Source organism: Coregonus lavaretus (genome assembly GCF_964263955.1).
Source record: "Coregonus lavaretus genome assembly, chromosome: 8".
NCBI lineage: Eukaryota > Metazoa > Chordata > Actinopteri > Salmoniformes > Salmonidae > Coregonus > Coregonus lavaretus.
The window spans coordinates 11,396,076-11,411,914 of NC_139995.1; the positions used below are offsets into that span (position 1 = coordinate 11,396,076).

Below are 15,839 nucleotides of genomic sequence, written 5' to 3' on the forward strand. Positions count from 1 at the left end.
GGTAAAGTGACTAGGCATGGGGATAGATGGGGATAGATAATAATAAGAGTACAGTAAAGAACAGAGTAGCAGCAAATGGTGAGTGTAAAATTGTGTGTATGTGGATGTATGTTTGTGTGTGTGTGTATGTGTGTTTGTTTTACAGGCAATAAAAACTCAGGACATGAAGGTGAAGTTATGAGCGAAATGAGAGCCAGTTTTCCGTAGTCCACCGTGCGTATAATTTTCTCACGGCGCGCATAGAGTGGGAACCATGAACGAATAGGATCTAGGGAAGGAGGCGGAACTTAAACGAGCCCCACGGCTCAGCTATACAGTAGACCATTTACAAATGCCGTTAATATCTCAATCGACAATTTTCTGTTAGGCTACTACGAGAGATAATTGAGTGCGCGCGATTATCGAAGAGCTTATATAGAGAAGAGACGGAGGAGTCAAGAAAGAGAAGAGGAAAGTGTTGAGATAGAGTACAGGTGTACAATGTCTCATTAATCGCGGTAATCATTCGAAACCAGCGTGGCACTCGACTCAACTGGTAAGATTTTAGTATATTCCATTGTTTCATATTCCAGTGACTTGTCAAATGTTCGAAAGTTTTGATCAATTGTTTCACAATTTAATAGCCAACATCATTAATTCAATGTTTTTTTTTTTTACATTTTCAAAACTGTAGCTCGAGAATTTGCATTTATGAAAGAAACCCAATTGAGCGTCAATACATTAGTAAAGATAATAACAAATACAAATAACCAGGGACGGCTTGTTCAATAGGGCGATATGGGCGACGCACTGCCAAACGGGAAAAGGAAGGGATTTTTTTTATAATCAATTATATAAAAAAAAAAAAAAAAAAAAAAAAAATTTTTTTTTTATAAATTTATAAAAAATTATATCACGGCAACAGCAGTTATCAGTGTTCACGTCTGATCTGCCAGCCACTAAATGTCAAATCAGGCTAAAGTCGTGCTTCAAATGGCCCCGCCCGTTTTTTGGGCGATTTCAGTCAGGTTGAAAATCGCCCAGAAGTCTGTCATAGACTCCCATGTAAAATCTATTTTTGTCACATTTCAAAGCTTTCAATACATTCTCTATGGGTGTCTGTGGGCTTGCACTTACGCGCTTTCGTCATACATAACGTAACCACGAATGAACGTAACTAAGAAAAGACCAGGTAGCAGCCTCAATCAATTCACTACTACTATCAAAATGGCTAGGCTTCAGTCCAACTCGATTGTGTCTTTGAAAGAAGTTCCTTTTTGTCGGCGAACAAATGAAGATAAATTGGCAACGAAACAATTAGGACCTCCCAGACCAAATTTAATAATTCAACAGGTGTCTACTAAAGGGGGGAAGTCCTACACCCGAGGATTTTCCAAAAATTGGTATGAACGGAAAACCTGGCTAGCAGGCTGCGATGTAGCTAATGCAGTTTTTTGCTACCCCTGCTTACTCTTCCACCCTGAAGGCGGCACAGCAGACAGCACCGCTTGGACAGCGACTGGTGTAACCGACATGCACCATCTTTCAGAAAAGATTAAGAAAAATTAGCTGTCAAAGACCCACATATAGCTGTTTGAGATTGTCTGCTTTTGGGAGAGTGAATATTGCCACTCAACTGGATGAGGGATACAGGCTAGCTGTCCGCCGCCACAACGATGAGGTTAGCAACAGCAGAGTCGTGAACACTGTCTACGAGAATCGAGACGACCTCATATAATGTTTTGAAGCCATCCGGACGGGTTCATTGGGTTCATTTGACCAGCACACCTTGAGAGAGGCAGCTGGCTACGTGAGGATACTACATGATGAAGATTTAATTTTTTTCCTGCGGCTTTTTCACAAAATCATGCCCCACGTCGACATTCTGTACCAGAAGCTACAGAAGAAGGACATCGATGCTGTCTCTATCAAACGTGCCCTCGACAGCTTCACAAGCAAGTGCAGGCCATAAGGTAAGATTAAACTGATATCAAAAAATGTGGTAAAAGCTCTTGTTGATCCTGCAATCTGAACAAATACCAAGATGCTGTATTTTCAGCTGATATTTCATTTGTTTATGGAAATGCATATTGTTTATGCAGTGTTGAGGAATGTGAAAGAACACCCTTGATTATTTTTACTGTGATAACTTATTTTGCTTTTGTAAGCCAACACTTTTGAGATCAGTCAATAAATGCTTCTGGTATTGACTTATATGCTGCCCCTGTCTTCATGTTGTTGCTGGACATATCTTTTTAAAAATGTGTGTAGGTCACCTAAATCATCAGAAAAATTGCCCTCCCTGAGAATTTGTTCAGGAGCCGCCACTGCAAATAACCATTCCTTATTCACATGAATGAACAATGCCTTAATATCATATATACGATTTAATTAGTCTATTTATCCTTATTGTATTTCTTTTGATAATCTTAATTTACCGTGACGCGCAAATGTCACCACCATGTGCCTTCTTGGAAGGAGTCAATTGTCAGTTAATTTCATTGTTTGTGATTTGAAGACTACATAACACTCACATTTTCATTTGATATAGCCACCTTTCACAATATATTTTGTGCACTCCATGTGTGTTGACTCAAGTTTAATTGTCGGATAGCATAACCATGATGAAAACAGTGCATGCAAATAGCATGGTCCCTGATATTAACAAAATAATAGTACACTGTAAAAATAGAAAGACTCAAAACACCAAGATTGTGTAATGAAAGCATGAAAAGTAATACACCTAACCTGAGATCTGGTGTTTGGAGGGTGTTTGAATCTAAACCCAATGTATGTGTTATGATACAAAGAAAGGGTTATAAAACAGAATAGAAGTACTCTAAAACATCCAGAGTTGTTCTTCAATCTGAATATTGTTGTTTTTAAGAGTCTTGTGAAAGCACTTTTTGGGGGTTCAGTGAGTGTAAAAGTCTGCATCAAAACACAATTTATGTTTAAAAAGAAATCTGACTGTGTCGCTTCTACAATCAAATGGTTAAGAAAAGCAAATAGTTTATAAGCTAAATATTGATTGACGATAAGGGCCTATGGAGAATATTTTTGGGTGGAATTCCACCTTTTTCTATGCTTTATTTAAATGGATTAGGAACAGGAGGAGATGGAGAAGGAGCAGTGGCGTGTATTCATGGATGCCAAAAACATATAAAATCATTTACAGTGCCTTCAGAAAGTATTCAGTCCTTGACATTTTCCACATTTTGTTACGTTACAGCCTTATTCTAAAATTGAATAAATTGTTTTTTTCCCTCATCAATCTACACACAATACCCCATAATGACAAAGTAAAAACAGGTTTTTAGAAAGCTTAGCAAATTTATAAAAAATAAAAAAACGGAAATATCACATTTACATAAGTATTCAGACCCTTTACTCAGTACTTTGTTGAAGCACCTTTGGCAGCGATTACAGCATCGAGTATGACGCTACTGTCACGTTCGTTTAAGGACGGGTCAGACCAAGACGCTGCATGAAAGGCGTACATGTTTATTACACCGATAAACACACGACAAAACAACAAACCAACGAAACATGAAGTCCTAAGGCTAAACACAAAACAAGCCACCACACGGAACAAGATCCCACAACTACTGATTGCAAACAGGCTGCCTAAGTATGATCCCCAATCAGAGACAACGAGCGACAGCTGTCTCTGATTGGGAAACACACTCGGCCAAACACAGAACTACAACACCTAGAATGTAACATAGAAATACTAACATAGACCCTGACTCAACATACAAGAGTCCCATGAGTCAGGGCGTGACAGTACCCCCACCCAAAGGTGCGGACTCTGACTGCACAAACCTTACATAACAGGGTAGGGGCCGGGTGGGCATTCCGCCTCGGAGGCGGATCCGGCTCCGGGCGTGACGACCACATACTCTCCGCCTCCCTCTTGCGCCTCTGGTCTGGACCTCGGCGCGCTGCTTCCCCTCTCCTTCCTCCCACAATGTACCAAGCCCTGTCTGGGCCCTGGTGTGGGAGACCCCGAATCTGGAGAGGGGCTGACGTCTGGGTCTAGACTGGAGCTGCTGAACCGGGAACCGGTGGAGCGGACTGCTCTGGCTCCGGAGTGGAGCTGCTGACAGGAGCTGGACTGTGCACTGGTGGAGCGTACTGCTCTGGCTCCGGAGTGGAGCTGCTGACAGGAGCTGGACTGAACCCCGGTGGAGCGGACTGCTCTGGTTCCGGAGTGGATCCGCTGACCGGAGATGGACTGGACCCCGGTGGAGCGGACTGCTCTGGCTCCGGAGTGGAGCCGCTGACCGGAGCTGGATCAGGCACCGGTGGAGCGGACTGCTCTGGCTCCGGAGTGGAGCAGCTGACCGGTGCCGGACCAGGCACCGGTGGAGCGGACTGCTCTGGCTCCGGAGTGGAGCAGCTGACCGGTGCCGGACCAGGCACCGGTGGAACGGGCACGGGCCGTGCAGGACTGGACACACGCACCACTGGCTTGGTGCGAGGAGCAGGCACGGGCCGGGCCGGGCCGGACTGGAGACACGCACCACAGGTCTGGTGCGAGGAGCAGGAATGGGCCGGGCCGGACTGGGAACACGCACCACTGGTCTGGTGCGAGGAGCAGGCACGGGCCGGGCCGGACTGCAGACATGCACCACTGGCCTGGTGCAAGGAACAGGAACAGACCGGGCCGGACTGGAGACACGCACCACAGGTCTGGTGAGAGGAGCAGGAACGGGTCGTACCGGGCTGGCGACACGCACCCCTGGCTTGGTGCGGGGAGCAGGTACGGGCCGGGCCGGACTGGGAACACGCACCACTGGCTTGGTGCGTGGAGCAGGAACGGGCCGGACTGGGAACACGCACCACTGGCTTGGTGCGGGGAGCAGGCACGGGCCGTACCGGGCTAGCGACACGCACCACTGGCTTGGTGCGTGGAGCAGGAACATGCCGGGCCGGACTGGGAACACGCACCACTGGCTTGGTGCGGGGAGCAGGAACGGGCCGGGCCGGACTGGGAACACGCACTACTGGCTTGGTGCGAGGAGCAGGTACGGGGCGTACCGGGCTGGCGACACGCACCACTGGCTTGGTGCGGGGAGCAGGCACGGGCCGTACCGGACTGGCGACACGCACCACTGGTTTGGTGCGAGGAGCAGGGACAGGCCGTACCGGACTGGAAACACGCACCACTGGCCTGGTGCGTGGAGCAGGAACAGGCCGGACCGGACTGGGAACACGCACCACTGGCCTGGTGCGAGGAACAGGAACGGGCCGGGCCGGGAACACGCACCACTTGTCTGGTGCGAGGAGCAGGAACGGGCCAGGCCGGACTGGGAACACGCACCACTGGTCTGGTGCGAGGAACAGGAACGGGCTTTCGCACGACACGTGCGGGGTGCTGGCACAGAACGCACTGGGCTGTGCATGCACACTGGCGATACAGTGCGTATCTCCGCATACCTTGGTTCCTCTATTAACCTACGCTCCTTATGTTGCCTAACCAGCTCCTCTCTCCGTGAATCTACTTCCTCCTTCTCCCTACGAGCCTCCTGCAGTGCCTCCTCTTGAATGGAGCTCTCCCGCTCTATTCTTGCTATCAGCCCCCGTAATGTGGTGGCCTCCTCTCTTAACCTGCAGATCCGATCCTTCTCTCTCTCTCTGCACTCCTCCTCCAGTGAGGACTCCTCCGGGAGCCCCCACGAGTTAGGGAACAGAAACTCATCATCGTCGTCATCCTCCGACTCCTCAGTATAAAACTGTTCCCACTCTTCTTCCCATGGTCGTAGGGACTCAACCTGGAAACCCACCGGGTGCAGTGGTCGGGGCTCTTCTCTCTCGCTCCCCGACCACTCCTTTAGCCCCCCCCAAAAAAATTATTGGGGCTGCCTCTCGGGCTTCCTCCTCGGCCGGCGCCTTCTGTGTTGCCGTTGCTCCTCTCCTGCCTGGGCTTCCTTCTTCACCCAGGGTCCTTTCCCCGCAAATATCTCCTCCCAAGACCAAAATGTTCCCTACCTGTGTCCAGGGTGTTTGCTCCTGGGCACGCTGCTTGGTCCGTATTTGGTGGGATCTTCTGTCAGGTTCGTTTAAGGACGGGTCAGACCGAGGCGCAGCGTGAAATGCATACATGTTTATTAACATAGAATATCCACACCCTGACTCAACGTACAAGAGTCCCATGAGTCAGGGCGTGACAGCTACAAGCTTGGCACACCTGTATTTGGGGAGTTTCTCCCATTTTTCTCTGCAGTTCCTCTCAAGCTCTGTCAGGTTGGATGGGGAGCGTTGCTGCACAGCTATTTTCAGGTCTCTCCAGAGATGTTCAATCGGTTTCAAGTCCGGGCTCTGGCTGGGCCACTCAAGGACATTCAGAGACTTGTCCTGAAGCCACTCCTGCGTTGTCTTGGCTGTGTGCTTAGGGTTGTTGTCCTGTTGGAAGATGAACCTAAAGGATAAAGGATCTCTCTGTACTTTGCTCCGTTCATCTTTCCCTCAATCTTGACTAGTCTCCCAGTCCCTGCCATTGAAAAACATCCCCACAGCATGAGGCTGCCACCACCATGCTTCACCGTAGGGATAGTGCCAGGTTTCCTAGAGACGTGACACTTGGAATTCAGGCCAAAGAGTTCAATCTTGGTTTCAATCTTGTTTCTCTTGGTCTGAGAGTCTTTAGGTGCCTTTTGGCAAACTCCAAGTGGGCTGTCATGTGCCTTTTACTGAGGAGTGGCTTCCATCTGGCCACTCTACCATAAAGGCCTGATTGGTGGAGTGTTGCAGAGATGGTTGTCCTTCTGGAAGGTTCTCCCATCTCCACAGAGGAACTCTGGAGCTCTATCAGAGTGACCATCACCTCCTTGGTGATGGTCACCTCCTTGACCAAGGCCCTTCTCCCCCGATTGCTCAGTTTGGCCGGGTGGCTAGCTCAAGGAAGAGTCTTGGTGGCTCCAAACATCTTCCATTTAAGAATAATGGAGGCCACTGTGTTCTTGGAGACCTTCAATGCTGCAGAAATGTTTTGGTATCCTTCCCCAGTTCTGTGCCTTGACACAATCTTGTCTCAGAACTCTAAAGACAATTCCTTCGACCTCATGGCTTGGTTTTTGCTCTGACATGAACTGTCAACTGTGGGACCTTATATAGACAGGTGTGTGCCTTTCCAAATCATGTCCAGTCAATTGAATTTACCACAGGTGGACTCCAATGAAGTTGTAGAAACATCTCAAGGATGATCATTGGAAACAGGATGCACCTGAGCTCAATTTCGAGTCTCATAGCAAAAGGTCTGAATTCTTATGTAAATAAGGTATTTCTGTTTTTTTATTTGTTATTAAGTTGCTAACATAAAAAAAACCTGTTTTCATTTTGTCATTATTGGGTATTGTGTGTAGATTGATGAGGAAAAAAATGAATTGAATCAATTTTAGAATAAGGCTGAAACGTAACAAAATGTGGAAAAAGTCAAGGTGTTCTGAATACCTTCCGAAGGCACTGTATCTTTCGTCTCTCTGTGTTTAATAATTTTCCTTCGATTCAGGCTGAATGTGTCTCACTGGAGAAAGCATCAGAGCGAGCGAAACAGCGCCCCTCTGTCTCTGTATGTGTAGCCCATCTATCTGATGCTGTCTGGTCAAAAACAGCATGACATTGTTGCTACCTGTAGCATTTGGCCTCCCTTGATTAAAAAAATTAAATAATAATAATAGCCAATCAGCATTGAGCTAAACTCAGTGAGCTCAAATGTAAATGGGCCTTGTGCACCAAAAAAAAGTGTCAAGGGAAGCCAGTTTGAATTTGGCTTCACACCAATCACAGCAAATCAAGCCAAACGTCATTGACAGAAAAATACTTGAATTGTTGCATCTCATTGTGTTGTCCTCTGGTGGCTAACTAGCTAGCTAAAATTGACCCTTTCCTAAATTAGCAATGGATGGAGATAGGGATTTGGACTTGTGGTTTTAATTAATTATCCGTACTGGCTAATGATTATAACGGCGATTCTGAGCCAACCATAAATTCCTACATTGTGCCTCTGGCCTGAGAGGATGGAAGTTAAATATGTAGCTAGATGTAGGCTAATGTCAACCAGCTAGCCAATCGTTGCCCATGGAAGGAAGTTAGGGTAGTGAGCAAGCATTTTATCCAGGTAGCCTAGGACAACAAAAACTAAAAGTGTGTACTGTATGACAGTCATAGAGTGTTTCGGCAACATGAAAGAGAGGAGGATGATATTGGCGTTTCTCTACAAGTAGGGTGAGTCAACATGTTTTTCTACACAAACACACACACACACACACACACACACACACACACACACACACACACACACACACACACACACACACACACACACACACACACACAATCAGTACTATTGGAAGCCACATTATATTTAGCTTATGTTGATTGGACTAAATTTTTTTTGGAATATTTTAGTTGTCACTGTATTAGACTAAGCAAAGGTGATGTGATGATGTTCAAATGTTGAAGTTGAAATGGTGCTAGTTGTCACGCCCTGGCTCTGGGGACTCTTAAATGTTGAGCCAGGGTGTGGATTTTCATTGTTTAGTTTTCTATGTGTTTCGTTCGAGATCGTTTATATCTATGTTGGCCAGGGTGGTTCCCAATCAGAGATAGCTGTAGCTCGTTGTCTCTGATTGGGGACCATGCTTAGGCAGCCTTTTGGCATGTTAGGTTGTGGGATCTTGTTCCGTAAGGTTTTGTGTATAACCTAGGACTTCATGTATCGTTTGGTTTATTGTTTTGGTTCGTGTGTACACTAATAAAGAATGTAGGCTTATCACTCTGCGCCTTGGTCCGCTTCATCTGTCGACGATCGTGACACTAGTGGTGCGAGCTACTGTTTTCTTTGCGATTTGCGGTAAGTCTATAGTTGCTTAGTAGTCCGAATATGTCGGAAACATTAACTTGATTGACCATGCTGTAGGTCATGTAACTGTTTGTTAAATGCAATATGCTTTGTAGACTCTCTGGTTTTGTGATAAAACAAAGGTATGGTTGAATTTATTCTGCCACTGTGTCTTCTTATTGTCTCGGCCTTAGGCCTATATATCACGGTGAAAGTATCTAATTCTGAACTAAACAGAACTCAAAACACCAAAATAGGGATTTCCTGTAGTGCTCCCAGTCCCTGGCAAGGTGTTGCACAACAGTTGATTAAGTGGTGTTAAAACACACCATGTAATGTTTCAAACTATCTCAGGATGATGTGTTTCAATACTCCAGCAAATTTAAGGTTTTGTCTCCTTCACGTTGGTGGCAGCTCAGTTGCCACTAGTTTGGTGTTACAAAGCTATTTTATCAGTGTATAATCCACCATAGCCTACTGAATATGTGAGTTTGGAAGTAAAATCCTTCACTGAATGAGACAACCCACCATAGGCATTGGGGGATAATAGTCGTAATTTTATTTGTTAATATAGCTTTCATCTCAATCAATGTCTATTGTTGCCTATAGGTACAGTATATAACTACTCTGGATACATTCAGTAACATAATACGAATATTATTGGAACATTTTGTGTAGGTGAAACATAAGACAAAAAAATTAGAAGGGTTTGAGTGAGAGGTTTAACTGGTGTTTCCAAGTGGCCACACACCTGTCCAAAGTGTGCACAGTTCCTAAGTAATTTCAGTGTACTTTTATGACTCAAAGAAAAGTATTTAAACTATAAGGTGCTATTTTGAGCTCTCCTAGCTATGCCGTTTAGGAACTAAAGCAAACACACTTCTAGTTGTTTTCTTTGTAACACACACCTGCATCCCTGCCTTTACACAATTACTGTTGTTGTTTACGCAATCCAAAAATGGTCCATTATAAATCTCAATCTGGGTCATGTGGGCATAATTTGAAAGCTTGTTCTATTGCCAACATGGCTAGCTAAATTATAAAATATGATTTTACGGTGTTAGACTTTCACTAACACTGTAAGAGAAGCAGATTGTAATTTTGCTGCGCATAGGATGTAGTCAGGAGTGTATTTAGATGTGTGTTCTGCATCAAATTTACTTCACAATACAACAAACATTGGTTAATTCTGTTCAGAACAACCCAGGGTATGATGCCATGTCATCTTGTAACTTTACATCAAGCATAGTGATCATAAACGTTGTGAGATCGAACTCTGTTACATTCATTATTTGATCGGGGAGAAAGCCATGAATAAGACAATGAAGTGTAGCCGTCATATTCATATAGCCTATCGAATGAGGAGACAAGGGAATATAGGCTATGGGTTTTTTAAACAGCTAAACACAAGCTAGTTAAGGAGCGTCCATTATATATATAACAAATTTTTTTGGGGGTGCTATAGCCTAAAGGCAACAGCATGCTTCGGTTCGGTTGGCGCCTAGCTGAGGATATCTTAGTTGCGCAACTTTACATCTACATCTAACTAAGATGTTTGGTGCAGTATTACTCAAGCGAAAAAATGTGCATGAAAACGATTAGTCTCTCTTTGAATGACAACACACACTTTGAACAATCCCTACTGTTGACCAACACTGACGAAGGGGCGTAGACTTCGGCTACCGACTTCGGCTTGCCTTGAGAATTGTTTTTGTGTACACGAGCAACTGAAAGAAACCTTGCCGAAGACCAAAACTAACAAAAGCGTCACAAATGTCATAATATATGAACAAACCGTTCTGAACTGTTTCGGCTGGGAAGCATGTGGACGCCTTAAAGCCCTGCATCCGACAGAGAGAGAAATAAACAATATTTTCTGACTGGACATTTTGCTCTGCTTTGGTGGAATTCTTTGCTCTGTTGCCTACATTTCTCTCTTGCGTTCTTTATCACATATTTATTGAAATGGGCTATAACAAATAGGAATAGGCAAATTGCGCCACTTGTGTGCTGCCCTGCTGTGCGCTGCGAAACTCTGTTATTTACTGCGTAGCACCAGTCAAGTTCAAATAGGCTAAACCATCGTCTGTCACATCACAATGTCGTCACCATCGACGATCGGTGTCAATCATCGTCAATAGACGATGCTATCGTAATATCGCCCAACCCTAGCATCCTGTGGTATTGTCATGAAGAAGGCAACAAGTAGCCTAGAGACCATAAATCAGTGCATGCTGGATATTGAGCACATATCCCGAAATGCATGTGGTAATTGACACTAATGTGTTACACTAACGCTCCACTTAGGTTAGTTTGAACACAGTCTGCCATGTGTCAAGTCTTCCTATATACTGCCCCTGAGATGACCATTGAAAGGTATTTCTTACATAATCTATTGAAATGACATTTCAGTACTTTTCAGTGTGGATCAGTAGATTTCAGTTGAAACTGACCAGTGTTTCTGGCCAGCTGGGGCACATATTGTTTTTTGTGGAGTTTGACTCTAGACCTGCATGAGTGTCCTGCATGATTTCCCGGGACAGGAGCTGGGGTGTGATGCTTTCGACTTTGGACTCTATCTAAACACTACTACGCACCATGAGGGGCAGGGCCAGGGTTCATGAGGCTGGAGAACAGGGCAGATAAGCAGGCCCACGGTCAATGCCCCCCAGCTAGGGCATGACGGATTGGAGTAGATCAGTGGTCACCAACCTTTTCTGAGTCAAGATCACTTTCTGAGTCCAAAAGCAAGCTGAGATCTACCGCTCAGATTTAAAAAAAAAACATAACTTTAAAAACATACGCCTATGCAACATTAACCTCTTAAAAACAGTTCTGTAGCAATGAGGTTTGTGCCGTAGGCTCAGCCAGGTCACCCATGATACAAGTCAGTATTAGAAGTCCATCCATGTCTGAGGACGCCACTAGGGGCAACAGTGAGCGATGTTACGTTCAAGTTGGTTTGGGATTTGCTAGAGTGTTGTGGACGTGGATGGGTGTAAGCATCTGCCTCTGGTGCAAAAGGTTGCATGTTCGAATCCAGCAATAGAAAGTTTTTTTTGAGATTTTTGTTTTAAGCCTATCCCAAACCTTAACCCTTGCCTTAACCATTCAGAGTTAATGCCTAACCTTAAGATTTCGGAGTTAATGCCTAAACTCAACCTTAAACACTTCGAAATTTGACGTTTGGAACAACTTCGAAATTTGACGTTTGAGAAACATGGATGAACGTCTAATTCTGACCTGAGACTGTGAGAGCTTGTTGGTAGGCTATAGGCCCAATACATTATCACAGCATATTGGCTATGCTTGAATTGCCCTGCCAATGTTGTTCTTCTTAGACAATTTAGGAATTATTTCAAAATTGTAGGTATATGATCACACTGGTAATAGATCATTTGTTGTATTACTTGTGAGGCACAGCTGAGTGAGCGTAATAATTTGCTTTTTATTTTATTTTACTGGACTGATGACCTGCATCTGATGGTCAGTCTGAGGGGAGGGAGGAAGGGAGAGAGCACCGGTTAGGCTGACTAACCGTCCATCCGCTCTCCCTCCCTCCGCTGAGAAAAGGGGACACAGTCTTCCAGCTGATGGCGAAACTCAAGTCGCTCTGCATTATTTCTGCCTCATGCACCAATTTATGTTGTTACTCCTATGACCAGAGAAAGGGAAATATTCCTTGATATTAAAAAAGACACAACCCGCTAATAATAACAACGTAAGCTTATCGAAACACTTTGCTACACTCATTCATTGCAGCTGCAGTGCTGGTTGTAGCGTCAGTGGAAGTAGGGAGAACGCGCATTTTATGGCTTATAAAATTGTTGAACAAAGTGTTGACAGTGCTGAATAATAACTTAAACATTAACAGCAGGTCTTTGTTGTATTCATTGAGTCTCTGTCCAGTCATGGTTTTAAAAGTTTTTAAATCTCACAGTATCAACTTTGCCGTGCGCTCAAGGCTTCTTTTTACAGCCTGGCTCGAGGAAACTGTGCAGACACAGTGATCTGAGCTATCGGATTGGCCAGCGGTAGGCCTATAGGTGCACTTGATTTCCTCTCTGGGCCTGCCGGGTATGTGGAGTTCTACCTTCAGACACATTAAATGGTTAAAAATGGGAACGCTTTGCCTTCCTGGCGCTAGGGCAGCTAAATCAAGTGCACCTACCGCCAACGGTGCTAAATGGCTTTATTGTTGTTGTTTTTTACAGAAATGTTTGATGATCGACTAGGAATGCCTCGCGATCGACCGGTTGGTGACCACTGGAGTAGATTGGTTGACCTGGCTCAGTATTCAAGATGTGATTGGTGGGTGGCTGGGGACCAGGCTGGATGGGAAAGTTTCCCAGCTGTGCTCTCCTGTCAGTCTGAAGTGAAAAGCCCTGTGAATAGCTCTGTTTGAGCCAAGCATCCAGCTCTGTTAAAGTGGAGTTTATTCTTATCCCAGTCCTTTCTCTATCTGGGCTGGATGGGCCTCCTTCAGACCTGACCTTGTCACATGCTGTATTAATACAGTTCAACTCACAGGACAGTCTTTGTTGATGTTTGTAATGTATTGTTCCAGCCACTTATAGGGTCACTATACAGTAAAGCTGCTGCTGTGTGACTGGAGTTGTACTGTAATGACCTGTTGAGGTTTCCAGCCCAGAAAATTACAAACGATGCCATGGAATGCCATAGCTTTCATGAAGGAAGAAATGCTGATAGTTATGACTGTATCATTCTCGTTACAGGACTGTAGTACATGATCTTCAATGGTGAAAAACTAACAAGAAAAATGCAGAGGTATAAAGCAGCTTTAAAGAGCCTAACTGGAGACTCACAGAGACACTCACCTTCTTTTGCTGCTGTACTATAAATTCTGATATACCGGTAACTGCCAAAATAATGGAAACACTTGAGTAAATGAGGGATACAAAGTATATTGAAAGCAGGTGCTTCCATACAGGTGTGGTTCCTGAGTTAATTAATTAAGTTACACAGTGGCATGTATTCATGGATGCCAAGGGAAGCCAGGCTTCCCCAAATATTTGACCCCAAAAAATTATATTTTGTTTTCATAATTTTCAGTCAATTCTCAAGTGGCTGAATCTCACTGGAGAAATCATCCAAGCGAGGGAAACCCCCTACGGCGCCCCTCTCTCTCAGTATGTATAGCCCATGTATCAGATGCTGTCTGGACCAAAATATTATAACATGTTGCCGCCGTAGCATTTGATTGATTGATGCCAGCAAGCATTTGGCCTCCCTCGATAAAAAAATTATAAAATAATTAGCCAACTGTGGGTTATTCTGGTGTAGCAAAACACCCCCCAAGGGAGGCCAGTTTGGATTTGGCTTCACACCAATCAAATCACTTCCTACACAAAAAGTGATTTTCAGAAAAAACGTGTCTTTTTCTGGTCTGCTTGTGTTGATGTCCTGCAGTAGCTAGCTTGCTAAACCGGCCCTTTCCTTGGATGGAGATGGGGATTTGGAATTAATTCTCTGTACAGGCCAATGATTATGACGGCGAATCAGATCTAACCATAAATTCAAATATTGTGCCACTGGCCTGAGACGATTGAAGTTCAATATGTAGCCTAGTAGGCTCACATTAACTAGCTAGCTAACTTAGCGGGTTCATTGTTGCCCATGTGAGGAAGTTAGGCTAGCAAGCATTTTAGCTAGGTAGCCTATGTCAACTAAAACTAAAAGTGTACTGTATGAGCCATAGACCATTTTGCCAACATGAAAGAGAGGAGCATGGCATTGGCGTTCAACTAGTCTACAGTTAGGGTGAGTTAACATTTTTTGTTTACTTGGGCACGCACACACACACAGACAGAAATCAGTATCATGGACAGCCACATGATATTTAGCACCATTGATTGGACTAAATTGTTTTTAGTATCTTTAAGTTTGTTTTCAGTGTATTAAACTAACCATATATAGCCTTGTTGATTTGATGATCTTTAAATGTTTACATTGAAATGGTGCTGGAATAGCGGAGACAGTGCTCCTGTTGCCTTTGTGCTGACTTGCAGTCACTCCATGGTTCTAAATCAGAGTTGTTTAGTAAACTGTCGAAAACATTAACTTGCTTGACCATGCTGCAGGTGATATAACTGTTTGTTACATGTAATATTTGCTTTGTGGACTTCACTGGACAGATGTTGCTCTCCAGTTTTGTAATGAAACGAACATATGTGTAGTTGAATTTATTCCGCCACTGTGTGACTGTCACAGCCTTATTGTATATCACGGTGGCGTATGAACGAATGGGTTATAGAGCAAACAATGCAAATATCACAACATAGGTTGTAATATCACTTTTTTACTGGCTTGGCTTCCTTAGTGATTTTACCCACGCACCACTACTGAATTTACATCCCATTAACATGCTTATAAAAATGCTGGGCAGGCCATTAGTTTGGCCCTTATTTTGTCTACCACGGCTCAAATCAAATGTTATTTGTCACATGCTTCATAAACAACAGGTGTAGACTAACAGTGACATTATTACTTACGGGTCCTTTTCCAACAATGCAGAGTTAAAGATAAAGATACAAAAATACAAATTAAAAACTGAAATAGTGACACAATAAATACACAGTGAATAACGAATAACAATAATGAGTAAAAACAACACGGCTATATACAGAGAGTAGAGTCGATGTGCAGGGGTACAAAGTAATTGAAGTAGCTATGTACATATAGGTAGGGGTAAAGTGACTAGGCAACAGGATAGATAATAGAAAGTAGCAGCAGTGTATGTGGTGAGTGTGCATGTGTGTGTGTTATGTGTGTGTGGGCGTATGTAGTGTGTGTTGGGGTGTCAGTGTAAGTATGTGAGTGTGTGGGTACAGTCCAGTGTGTGTGCATAGACTCAGTGCAAGAGAGTTAGTGTAAAAAAGGGTCAATGCAGGTAGTCCAGGGAGCCATTTGATGAGCTATGTAGCAGTCTTGTTTAGCAGTCTTATGGCTTGGGGGTAGAAGCTGTTCAGGGTCCTGTTGGTTCAAAACTTGGTGT

At 44.3% G+C, this 15,839-nt stretch overlaps 1 protein-coding gene across 1 annotated transcript in view; it reads left to right on the forward strand.

Annotated features, from left to right (window-relative positions):
* Positions 1-280: 280 nt before the first annotated feature.
* The window catches only part of LOC311133720 (sodium-coupled neutral amino acid transporter 3-like), an 80,655-nt gene continuing 65,096 nt past the window's right edge, over positions 281-15,839 (forward strand). Inside the window, exon 1 of the mRNA XM_084167260.1 lies at positions 281-535. The gene's annotated coding sequence lies outside the window, so the exon portion shown is untranslated. The remainder of the gene's footprint in view (positions 536-15,839) is intronic.